Raw genomic sequence first — 12,490 nt, 5'->3', positions numbered from 1 at the left:
TGCATTTCGAGCGGGTTGTGGGCAGCAGACTGTCTTGAAGCTTCAAGCGACGTGGAAATGTACTAGATATTTGTGCATAAGCATATTGAGAAATGAGCAATGTGTTGAGAAATGCTCAAATTGTTGATATTCATTTGCTCTATTAACAAAAAATGCAAAAAAAGGGGGGGGCGCGCGGATGATGGGGGGCTCTGTCCCCCCCCCCCCTTTTTTGCATTTTTTGGTAATAGAGCATATGAAAATCAACAATTGGAGCATTACATGTTCGTTCAAACGCATATCATGAAGTAATTCCTTCATTAGGTTCCATGATTAGGCAAAAAAATGGGGAGGCAGAGCTTCCCCATCATCCATGTAGGAGCTCTGCCTCCCCCTTTTTTTTGCCGAATCAGTGAACATAATGAAGGAATTCCTTGATGATATGCGTTTGATTACAATATTTACATTGAGACCGATTAGGTGTAAATAAATTATGGGATTAACCACAAATCAAATCGTAAAAGAAAGGGGGAGACAGAGCTCCTCCATCGCCCACACGCGATGGGGAAGCTTTGTCTCCCCCTTTTTTTTACGATTTGATTTGTGGTTAATCCCATAATTTATTTACACCTGTTTGGTCTCAATGTAAATATTGTATATATACAATAAAGTACACAATATAATATATTATTAAGAGAGACTATAGTATGTAATATGTATAGCATATAGTGTATATACTATATGTTTTAATTGTATATATGATTCAGGGTTTATAATATAATTGGTATATATATAATAAAAAGTATATAGAATACATAATATATTGTAAATATATATTATAAAGAGTATATAGTAGATAATATAAGGTATACAATAGAATTAGAGAGTATATGGTATTTAATAGCTAGTGTACAGTATATAATATAGAGTATATAGTAAAACTAGAGAGTATATATTAAATAATATAAGGTATATAATAGAATTAGAGAGTATATAGTATATAATATATAAAGTGTACAGTAGATAATATAGGTTATATAATACTATAAGTATACATATAATATAAAGTATGTAGAATACATAGCATATTGTAGATATATACTATAAAGAGTATATTATATAGAGTACTTTGTAGAGTAGATATGATATATGTAACACAAGGTACGTTTTATGTAATATATTACTATATATATTGTGTACTTACATATAATTTTATATACTATTTATACATATCATATAGTATACCATATATAGTGTTATATACTATAATCTAAATTCTAAAATATATTTTTCAAGTCGTGGGTAGTCTACTTTATTGATATGTACCTAACTTCAAATTATTTGTCTTATATGAACTAAAAACTACATAATATATGTTTTGTACATAATGGCACCAAAGAGGTATTGCAAGAAAAGAAAACCTCCAATCTTGCCTCTTAGCAACCATCAAGTGAGCATGAAGCTAAGATCCGGTTGTATACCAAAGGGAACTATCGATCAGGAGGCATCATCACGAATCCGACATTTAGACACTCCCCCCAATAAAAAGAATAGGAATCTTAAAAAGTGTGTTTTTATTAATGATGAGGCTCACGTTGATGAAGACTCTAACAATGTCGAAGATGATGTAGAGACCACATGTAAATTATGGTTGTATGTTATAATTTTAATTGCAATGGTGGATGGTTAAATTCTATAGGCGTTTGATTTTGTTTGAGAAAGTTTGGTTGTGCTCAGCAATGTGGAATATTAAGAAAGGGTGTATAATTTTTAATATACATACCATTCATAGTTGGTGAGAAAATACTAAGTACTGTTTTTGTTTATGTTTGAGATAAGGTCGTTAAATCTCATGTCAGAGCCCTATATAGGGTGTGCGTTTTTTTTTTGAAAAAGTTGTCTCTATGCAAAGGAGACTGGCAAATTTTTTGTAAATTAAATACCTTGGACTGTCTAATACTAATTGCATATGTTTTTGGACAATTAAATGTTTGTGTGTTTTCTGTATGCAGAGACCAATGTTCACATTGAAGATCCTCACGACAATGAAGAAGATAGTGATCATGAAGGGGATGATGAGAATAAGCATTCCAAACACCTAGGCAAGCAAATTTTTCTTGGCTTGATGAAAGATGTTCTAAGCCAGTTTTATGTCAAGAAGAAGACATTGCCTCCTCCTGTTCCACTTTGTCGACTCATGGTGCATGAGGCTATTAGGTTTTCTAGAGATGATGTAGAATGGCTCATTTCCTCTTTTGATTTAGCTGGGTATTTAGAAACTATGGGGAATTTTGTTGTGTCCGTCGAGGATTCTATAGGAGATACCATTCTCAGGACCACGACGGATATGGAGGAATAGGGACCACTTTGGCGGGAAAGAAATGTTGAGTTTGAGAGAGCACTTGGTAGAGAGTGGCAGGAGCTCAAAGGAAAGAAATTTTTGGTGTGGGATGGAAACTACTGGCTTAAAACATGGTGGAAAAGAATAAAAGAAGGTGAGACCTTTTTTCATTTTCACTTTTTTGTTATACACTTTCGTTTATATAAATTGTGATTATTATTTTTGTGATAGAGTATTCGGACAATGTTCAATACCATGTTAGTGTTTGTTGCCAATTCCTTGAGTTGCCTAGAGCAAAAGAAGCAGAGTTGCTTCTTGCACTTGACACTTCCAATGCGTAAGTTTATAATTGCATGTTGACTATCTGTTTTTTGCTAACAATGCTTGTGTTTTACTATTTGTTTTATATTTTGCTGCAGCATTTCTAGGGCACATGTCATGTCATCACTCATGAAGTGTATGTGTTTCAAAGATTTGGCATGGCAAATAAAGAGTCTATCCTTCAAAAATTGACACCCGATATGAGAGAATGCGCTAGAGTGGAGACGACTGTTGAGGCACGGTATTACCATGGTGCTTCACTATGGTACAATACTCCATGTGGATTGATATCGCAACTAGTGTGTAAGGTGATAACTACTCTACATAATTGGTAATTACTGCTAACTTTTATTGTGGTTTTAATACAGTGTTTTGTATTAGGATGAGTTCAATGCATTTATGTTCAAAGAAAGAGCAAAGCTAGATGCTCTTGGACTAAATGATGTTGAGAAGAAGAAGAGACTTGAAAAGGCCACAAAGGTAGAAAGATAGGGGCTACAAGTACCTATCAATCGCCAATACTCTTAATGGTGATGAGTTCTTCAAGTTTCTTTTTAGCATTAAATGGGATGAACCAGGAACGCTAAAGATCACTAGAGATAAGCTCTATTGTTTGACAAGCTCTAAAATCACTTTTGAGAGGTACTGTAGCTACTAGTTTCTCATTTGTAATTGTGTTCGAGCATTTTGATTTTCTATATGGTTGTGTGATCTGTTGTTTTCTTTTCTTGTAGATAAAAGATAACTTTGGACCTAATGAGCCTCACCAAGTCTAAGGATCCACAATATCTTCATTTTGGTGATTACAAGCCTTTGAGAAGTTACATGAAAAAGGAGAATTATTGGGCTCACTTGCATGGGGAAGCTACACTTATGATTGAAAGGCTACAAGTAGAAGGTCCACCACTTCCAAATTCTTTTGATCTATTCTACAAGATGAGCATGAAAAATCATATTTTGCAGGTAGATATTAGACCATTGTTTTTAATAGAATATAGACATGTTTTAATTTACACAAGATCAAGTTGAGAATGTTTTTTTATTGTTACTATTTGTGCAGGCTTTTATTTTTCTAATGGATGCGGTGAAATCTTCTGACTCTAGTGAGAAGATGCCAGAGCTTGTGTTGTCGGCTAAGAGAGTGATTTACAGCTTTGCATCTTCCACTTGCACCCTTTGAAAAATAAGAGCATTTCATTTATTTGTCATAGTTAGGTGACAGTGGGTCATACTGAGATTGGTGACATATCATTTTTTGTTTACAAAAAATCCTTAAATTCCCTGTGGAAGCCCAATATGGGGTGGATGTTTTTTTTGACAATACGGGCGTGTGTAATGCCAGTGTTGAAAACACTTAAATCCCTTGTGGAAGCCCAAGATAGGGTTTATGGTCTATTTTGAAAAAGTGTACTCCATACAAAGGAGACTCTGGCGTTTTTTTTTTGAGTTATGTGTCAATTGTGATACTATTGTGTGTATGTGCTTTTCAAAGTGGATGATGCCCTAAAATTTTGTAGATGGGTTATACAATGCGTTGAGACACATGAATTGAATGAATCCCCATTATTCACTAGAGAGTGGATTAATGTGCGTGATGAGAATACAATGTTTGCTCCCTTTCTGATTGAAAGGAATTTGACAACATGGGAAGCCAGTGTTTGTCCTTGGTGGTTGGATTATCTACTAGGAGTTATTCCAAAGCAAGATTTTGAATTACGGGAGAGTAAGTACCTATACACTTGTGGCTATTTTCTATGGAGAATGTATGTCTTACTTCACTGTGATATTGTGTTGTATGGTTGTTGAATGAAGGGTTTCAAAAACAGAGTGATGAGTACTTAGAGGAGACACAAGAAGAGTCTCTCCCTCCCGTTTCACATGGAGTTACTCAAAACACCATTGAGAGTGGCTCTCAAGGTACTCCACTAGCAAGCAATGTGCTCAAGAAGGATAAAGGGACCATGGAGCCACCAAGTACATCAAGATTACCTACTCCCTCTTTGATGCCTCCCATTGTGCCATCTACGGAGCTCGGTATGTCCTCTTTGGCGACCACTATACCGCATCATATGACACCCTCTTCTAATGTGCCCACTACATCGTCATTGGTGCACACTACTTCGTTTGTTGCAGAGTCCTCACTTGGGCGAGAGGCTTGGGAGAGAAGGCCGATCACATGATCTATTGGTAAGTTTAATAAAATTGTTAGAAATTTTTTTTTTCATATTTCCTAATTCAAAGTCAATTTGGATAATTCTTGTAGGGCACCATTACCAAACCGTTGTAGATGTTTTGCTTGTGGATATATCACAAATTGATAAGTTTTCCCTTGATAGGTGGATTTCCATAATGCTTACTTATTTGCATTTTCTTCTTGCATTGTTCTATGATTTTGATTCATGTTTAATTTTCTTGTAGCATCAACAAATTTTTTGCGGCACAAAATACAAAGTTATATAGCAGAGATAGTGTGCCTTGTCGTGAGGTGGCTAGGCTTATCTTTGCGGATTTTCCTACAAGTTTACTTATGGATGGTCTAGGACCAATTCCATTGGGTAAGTAAATTTTCTTTGGGGTAATACCTACAGCTAACTATGATTGTATGCTTACATAACATCATTCACTTTTGTAGAGGGCATGAGTGTTCCCAAGTGGAACACATTTTCCAAGGGTCTAGTTACAGGGTGCATGGATGTGGCTCGTGAGTTTTTGGCAGATGAGGGGTTTTTAGTCACCATGTGCATGGCCGAGCATATTAGAGATTTTATTGCAGATGCTACTAGGGTAGGACTTGTGTTGTTATGTACATGGACCCTCATGTGTAACAAGAAAGCATATCGGCATCCACTCACTAGAGAGGCAGTGAGATAACAAACTTAGTTTCATAGTTGTATGTCCTAACTAAAACTTTATAGCTATGGCATTCATTCTTTGACTTATTTATTTTTGCAGGTACTTGATCTTACATGTGTCTTTGGTATCGTATTGGCCATCCTGTGCCACACTATGATAGAGAGGCAGGGGAGAAAATTGCCGAAAGATTGTTTCCAGCAGATTGTAGCTACATGATAGATGATGTAGTCTTCCCCATTGAGATTGATGGTGTCATTCTTAGAGGCGGGGTAGAGCGGTCATCTTTGTTCTTTCATTAAGATTAGTCTAAATTATGATACTAGTGAATGTTATGGTATATATGTGTTTGCATTATGTTTCTAATTTACTTTTTATATGGTTAGGTGGTTGCAGCTAGCTACGTTTACTGAGCCTCAGGACTATGTTTTCAACTTGTTTGTGGGGTGTGGTGGTTTGGGCCAAGCTTCTGTGGAAGATATGAGGCATTGCATGTGTACTCTAGAGCTAGACGATGTGCTCTATGAAAGATGTTTGACCGAAATTGCATGTGGACCTGTTAAATGTTGATTAGGGATGCACACTTGATTGGGGAAACATTATTCTAACAATACACATCTTGATGTTTTGATTTATGTTTTGATGTACCCATATGAAATTGACATGGCATTTTGGTGTGCTCCATACATTTCATTTGGATGTTTCTTTTGTGTTTGTTTGGTACATGATGGCCACATGATGTGGAGATGACTTTGATTGTGCTTTCCTATGTAGTTGTATTATGCTTACACCATTGGCTTATGTGTAGATTGTGTGAGATAACAAAATCATTTAAGTAGTGGAAATAAGAGTTTATGTGAAGGAAATCCTATGTAGGAGCCCAAGAAAGGGTATATAGTTTTTTTAAAGAAGAGGTCTCCATACAAAGGAGACTCTAGCAAAATTTTTCGGAATCTTGTTTTATGTACAGGCTCAAAAACACATACAAATGGTGCTTTTTTGTAAAGTTTCATTTTGCATAAGCATTGTTGTGCTTCCATATTTCTACATAGTGTTTGGTAATTGAAGGATTTTACTGTGAGGTTTTGAGTTTTTTTGCTACACAATGATACTTAAAGAAATCATTAGTATAAAATCAGGGTTCAAAAGCTCAAAAAAACAGTTCCAATTGTAAAAGCTCGCAACCGAAAGCTCGCAAAAAAAAAAAAAAAAACCCCACCGGCTCATGTCTTCTAATAGCTCAATAGTGGTTAAGCCATAGGCAAGCCCCGTAGGACTCCACTATTAAGACCATAGCTCTCGACGGTGATGCCCCGTTATTTGCACAAAGGCAGGAGCACTGCAAGGCTGAAAAATCCCTATTCTACTTACAATTAATAACAACAACCATTTATAGCTACCTTGAGGACCTCCGTTCTTGAGCAAGAAAAGAGAAACCTTGTGCTCTAATACCAATGTAACATTTAATGGCCTAGTAACTTGTGTATAGCGGAAAATAACATAAACATAGGGAGTATTTCATTAGAATAGATTCCTAATGAGCATAGCAAGAGTGCTTGGATGGAGAGAGCAACAAAAAGCATAACATCTAGTTAGATAGGCATGAAAAAGACTTCAAAAGAGAGAGAAATTGATCTATTGACAACAGTTGCGGATCGGATTTACATGGAGCCGGTCCCCCCTCCGAAAGGCTTTGTATTATAGGTTTCCCCCATCAAGAAAGACATTTTACAATACAATTCTTTGTGTTCCTTCAATAACTAGCTAGTGCAATGAAGATGGAAACTTCAAGCACTAAGCAAACACTTATAAAACAAAACATCAATTCCCTCACCGTATTAGACCCAAGACCTCACATACCTTTGAAGGTGGTGAGAGCTAGCAGGGTATGAGAGTAGATTGAGAGGAAGAAGGAGTAGTCTTATGAGAAAGAAGTATATATCCTCACCTAATCACTCATAATAGCTTAGTAATTAGCATGGTAGAGGAGATGAGCATGTGTTCCTTCAATAACTATCTAGTGCAATGAAGATGGAAACTTCAAGCACTAAGCAAACACTTATAAAACACAACATCAATTCCCTCATGGTATTAGACCCAAGACCTCACATACCTTTGAAGATGGTGAGAGCTAGCGGGGTATGAGAGTAGATTGAGAGGAAGGAGTATTCTTACGAGAAAGAAGTATATATCCTCACCTAATCACTCATAATAGCTTAGTAATTAGCATGGTATAGGAGATGAGCATGCATTGAAGCTTCGCTCTTGGTTGGATTTGTATCACAAAGCCGAGAGTTGTTGGTGTAGGCCTCCCTTCTCACAATCTTGGAGTAGGTGATGAGCTTTCCATTAAAGCTTGAGAAGGAGAGAGAGAGAGAGAGAGAGAGAGAGAGAGAGAGTATTCTTGCTTCACACATGAGATTGTGTGAGTGTGTGAGTGATAATGCCTTTGAAAAATCAGTCCCCCTCTCTCTCTTGGTCGACCTCTCTTGCTAAATCCTCTTGCTGGCTTCCCATTAGACCTCTCCAAGCTTAGCCAATAGGGTTTAAGAAGCATAAGTGATAGCCTTGTGACAAGTGTCCCCCTTTCCCCTTTTGTGAGAGCTTTAGGTAATTAAATAATGCAACTAAACTCTCATTGGACCCCTTTGTCTTGTGGCCAATAGGAATCAGGCAAGCTGCATGGGGATGTTGAATGCTCATTGGACCCCTTGGGAGACTGGCCAATAATCTTCTAGAGAGCTTAATTATTATTGGTTCTTTTTCCAAGTGTTTTTAAATGAATTAAACTAGATTTACTCTAGCCTAATTCTCATTGGTCCACCTCTATGGCCATCCAACAGGATTTCAGTGCACCTTGTGGGCAATTGGCCTAGGGAGCTAACATGTGTCCCCTATTCCCTTTGTGTAAAGGGAGCCTGAGTGTGTGTGTGTGTGTGTGTGTGTGTGTGTGTGTGTGTGTGTGTGTGTGTGTGTGTGTGTGTGTGTGTGTTTCTCTCTCATCCCCTACTTACAGGGCTCGCCCCCTCCTATGTAGGAGTCTTGAAGCCTTTTTGGCGCACTCGCAAAGCATCCAATTTCACTAAGCTTGACCATTGGACACAACCTTTGAATTTTGGAACCTTAGCATTTTGGAAGTCTTAATAGGCTGAACCTTAGAGTCTTTAAAGCCCATTGTTTCACATTGCTCTTTTGTAGATGGCCCCCCCTTTGGATCCTTTTTCTTGCTCCTTTGGATCCCTACTGTGGTGGCCAGTCTGCCAGCTTAACCAATATTCGAACTCTTTCTCCCCTGGTACTTCCCCATATTAAACGATCAGTTTAACATGAGAAAATCATTTAGGAGAATTATATATTGGTTATTATGACTCTCTCTCTCTCTCTCTCTCTCTCTCTCTCTCTCTCTCTCTCTCTCTCTCTCTCTCTCTCTCTCTCTCTCTCTCTCTCTCTCTCTCTCTCTCTCTGAAACTCACTTCACAATCAATTTAACTAAATTCGAGAAATTCAAACAATTGGAAGAAATTTTTTGAGAACAACTCTCCATTTAATTTCAACATAAGGTGTGCCCGCTCAAATGGGAATACAAAAATTTCAAGGGTCAAATAGTACAAAATCTTTATTCTTCTCAATGGGTGGTGGCTCTAGCTGTACAATGCTTGTCTTTGGCACCGTGTATGCTCCTTCAATCATCTTATCCAAATCAATCACTTGCCTCTTTCCCCGTTTTGCATCCCTCCAGGTGAATGGCCTATTTGTCCAATACCATCTGAATTTTGTTGCCAATTTCTTCATTGTCTTCAAAAATTGGTAACCATTTAACACTAGGTTGGTAACCTAACAGGACATAAAAGTGTCCTTTCAGGGTTTTGAAAAAAAACCTCCAAAACCATAGTAGATCCACTCATTTTGTAAAATCCTTCATGAGGTTATAGTTCAAGGCCTACTACACATGGAAAAAATAAGAAACTTGTAAAATTTCTCATCTTTTGGTCACACCAAGCCTCCAAAGTTGATGGACCAGTGCATTTTCATCAAAACAGTCATTTCTTACGTTTTGTTGCATAAAAATAAGATTAGGGATTTTTGTAGGACTTGAGATAAATTCCATAGTTAACTTCAATGGGTTGGTGATCAGAACATATGATTGCTTCTCACTCACTGTTTTTTGTTTTGCCAAAATAAATAGGTACAAAAAAGTTGAATTTTTACCATTCTGCAAACCTATCATCAAAGTTTCTATAGCCACGCTCAATACAAGTAATATATGCATGTTTTCTTAGTTCCCTATTTTCCTTTATGTTCATAAGGAGCCATGGAGCATGTCAAAAGAATAATACATCTCTTACCAAGGGGAATCTTGGGGACAAAGATGAAGTGCTAAATACAGCAAACATGAAAAAATTGGGTTCAACATTATGAGTTGTAGAATCCCATAGAAACTATTCAATATCTAGCCAAATTTGATCCTTATGACTAGATATGGTTACTACATACAAAATGCATGTAGTTGTCACAAGAAACTAACAATATTGAAAAAGCTATACTTGATATACTAGAATGTTTCGTTTTCTTCTATAATTGAAAAAATCAACCATCGTTGTGTACTATGCAAAATAGGGTACTAGGTGCTCCAAAACTCAAGGAATATTAGCTTTATGTTACAATATGCGACATAGAAAATCAAAAATGCATTTGGATATCATGAAATTCACCAAAAAAATAATAAGAAAGCTAAAATTGGCTAAAAAACAGGATTTGACAATTTTTTGTAATTTGGCCATAACTTACAACTTTAATATTTATTTCTTCCTAGAAGCATAAGGACATGTTGAGGACTACTAAAGATAGTTATCTAGCATTATAGACCTCACAAAAATGAATTCTAGAGTGGTATATTTGCAAAAAGTTGAAAAAAGCCAAAAATAGGACTCGTTTTTTCACACAGTTTAGGTTGTGAAATGTTGTGCAAGGACTAGGTTAAAGATGGAATTGATATTCCAAAAAAATGTCGAGTTTTTTTCAGCTCACGAGACAACTTTCTAGATAGATAGCGCCTCAAAATCCATTTTGAAACTCTTGACATAATTGAAGGAAAATGGTCACTTAACAGAACATAAAAGTGTCCCAGGACATAAAAGTGTCCCATTACCAACCTAGTGTTAACCAATTTTCTCCCTAGAAATGGCAGTGTGCCACAATCTCCACTGTATTGCACTACCAATGTTCGCTTGTGTACCGAGAGTGAGCACTTTCCACATTAGAACATATCCAAGTTCCATGCCTCTTGTAAAAAAAGCATTTCTTTAGAATAAAAAATACACCAAAACACATTTGCACTTGCTTAAAATGCCTCAATATACCTCTCAATGGTGTGCCATCTTCTTGTTTCATCCAGTCTTCCTTCTTGAGAGGATCAAAGCGTCCTCCCGTGGTAATTTGATGGTTCTGAATGACGATGGCAACTCCTTCTTCATCACAAATACGAGCAATTAACGGTCAATTCTATTATCTTTTTTGCAAACTAGTGTCTTACAAACTACCACATTCATGTGATCCTCAAGCAACCCGATAGCTCTTGTGACGTCTCTCACCATTTCATAATCATTTGCTTAGCTTACAATGTCATAAAATCTAATAACTAACCAACCCAAATGATTTTCTCATATTAAACTGATCATTTAGGGTTTAGGGTTTAGGGTTTAGGGTTAGGGTTTAACCCTAAACCCTAAACCCTAAACAAGTGTTAGAATATTGACATGTGCTTACGGGCCTATCTCAACGTGGGGCCAATGGTAAAGGGGTCCAAATGAGAGATGATCTGCCACAGAGCAAGGCTATCTAATGGAGCTTAAACACCTTAGGGCTAGCTTCATTAAAGACCTCCAAAGGTTAGTGTTAAAAGTCCTTTGACCTAGGTAAGCTAGTGCCGAGCTTAAGGTGGGAACCTTGCCCAATATTGAGGTGCTCGTCGTGCTTGATGACTAAGATGATTTAGGCCCTTGTAATGCTTACCAACTAGGGAGCTTGAGGTGCTTGTGGGAACACTACCCAAGCTTGAAGTGTTTTTTCGTGCTTCTTGCTGACTAAGGTGCTTGTGTTCCAAAAGTCAACAACATCCCTACAAGAGAGGGGGTGAGCCCTAAAGCTAGGGGAATAAGAGAGAACACACACACACACACACACACACACACACACAAAGGGTAAGCCCAAGCCTCAAGAGACAGCAAGGACGCATGTCAATCCCCTACCCATGTTGCCCTCATGGTGTGCCTAAAGCCTTTTGGTTGGCCTCCCAAGGGGTACTCTCTCTCAAAGGGGAAAGGGGGACACTTGTCCCAAGGCTACCCCTGTTACTTGATATGCATATTGCATGTGATTGGCTAGGCCTGGAGGGGTCCAATGAGCTTCAATCATGAGCTACAAGGGGGGTCTACCAAAGCAAGAAGGGGGGCTTTGTGGGGGGTATACTCTCCCACACACACTCACACACATTGAGATGTGAGTGTGTGGGAGAGTATTCCCCTAAGCAGGCCCCCTTCTTGCTTTGGTCGACCCCCCCTTGTAGCTCATGCTTGAAGCTCATTGGACCCCTCCAGGCCTAGTCAATCACATGCAAGAGGCATATCAAGCAACAAGGGTAGACTTGGGTCAAGTGTCCCCCTTTCCTCTTTGAGAGAGAGCACTCGATAAATGCAAAAACAATTAATTAAATTAACTAATTTATCATTGGACCCCTTGGGAGGCCAACAATAGGCTCCAAGCACACCGTGAGGGCAACATGGGTAGTGCATGACATGTGTCCTTTCTTCCTCTTCAGGCTTGGGCTTACCTTGTGTGTGTGTGTGTGTGTGTGTGTGTGTGTGTGTGTGTGTGTGTGTGTGTGTGTGTGTGTGTGTGTGTGTGTGTGTGTGTGTGTGTGGGTATTCTCTCTCATCCCCCTAGATTTAGGGCTCGCTCCCTCTCTTGTAGGAATGATGTTTACTTTTGGAACACAAGCAC

At 38.0% G+C, this 12,490-nt stretch overlaps 1 pseudogene; it reads left to right on the top strand.

Annotated features, from left to right (window-relative positions):
- Positions 1 to 2,429: 2,429 nt before the first annotated feature.
- LOC147450735 (uncharacterized) lies at positions 2,430 to 6,061 on the top strand (annotated as a pseudogene).
- The last annotated feature ends 6,429 nt before the right edge of the window (positions 6,062 to 12,490 follow it).

Source organism: Adiantum capillus-veneris, chromosome 9 (genome assembly GCF_014529385.1).
Source record: "Adiantum capillus-veneris isolate H3 chromosome 9, ASM1452938v2, whole genome shotgun sequence".
In the NCBI taxonomy this organism is placed as follows: Eukaryota; Viridiplantae; Streptophyta; class Polypodiopsida; order Polypodiales; family Pteridaceae; genus Adiantum; species Adiantum capillus-veneris.
This window is presented reverse-complemented; position numbering and strand designations above follow the sequence as displayed.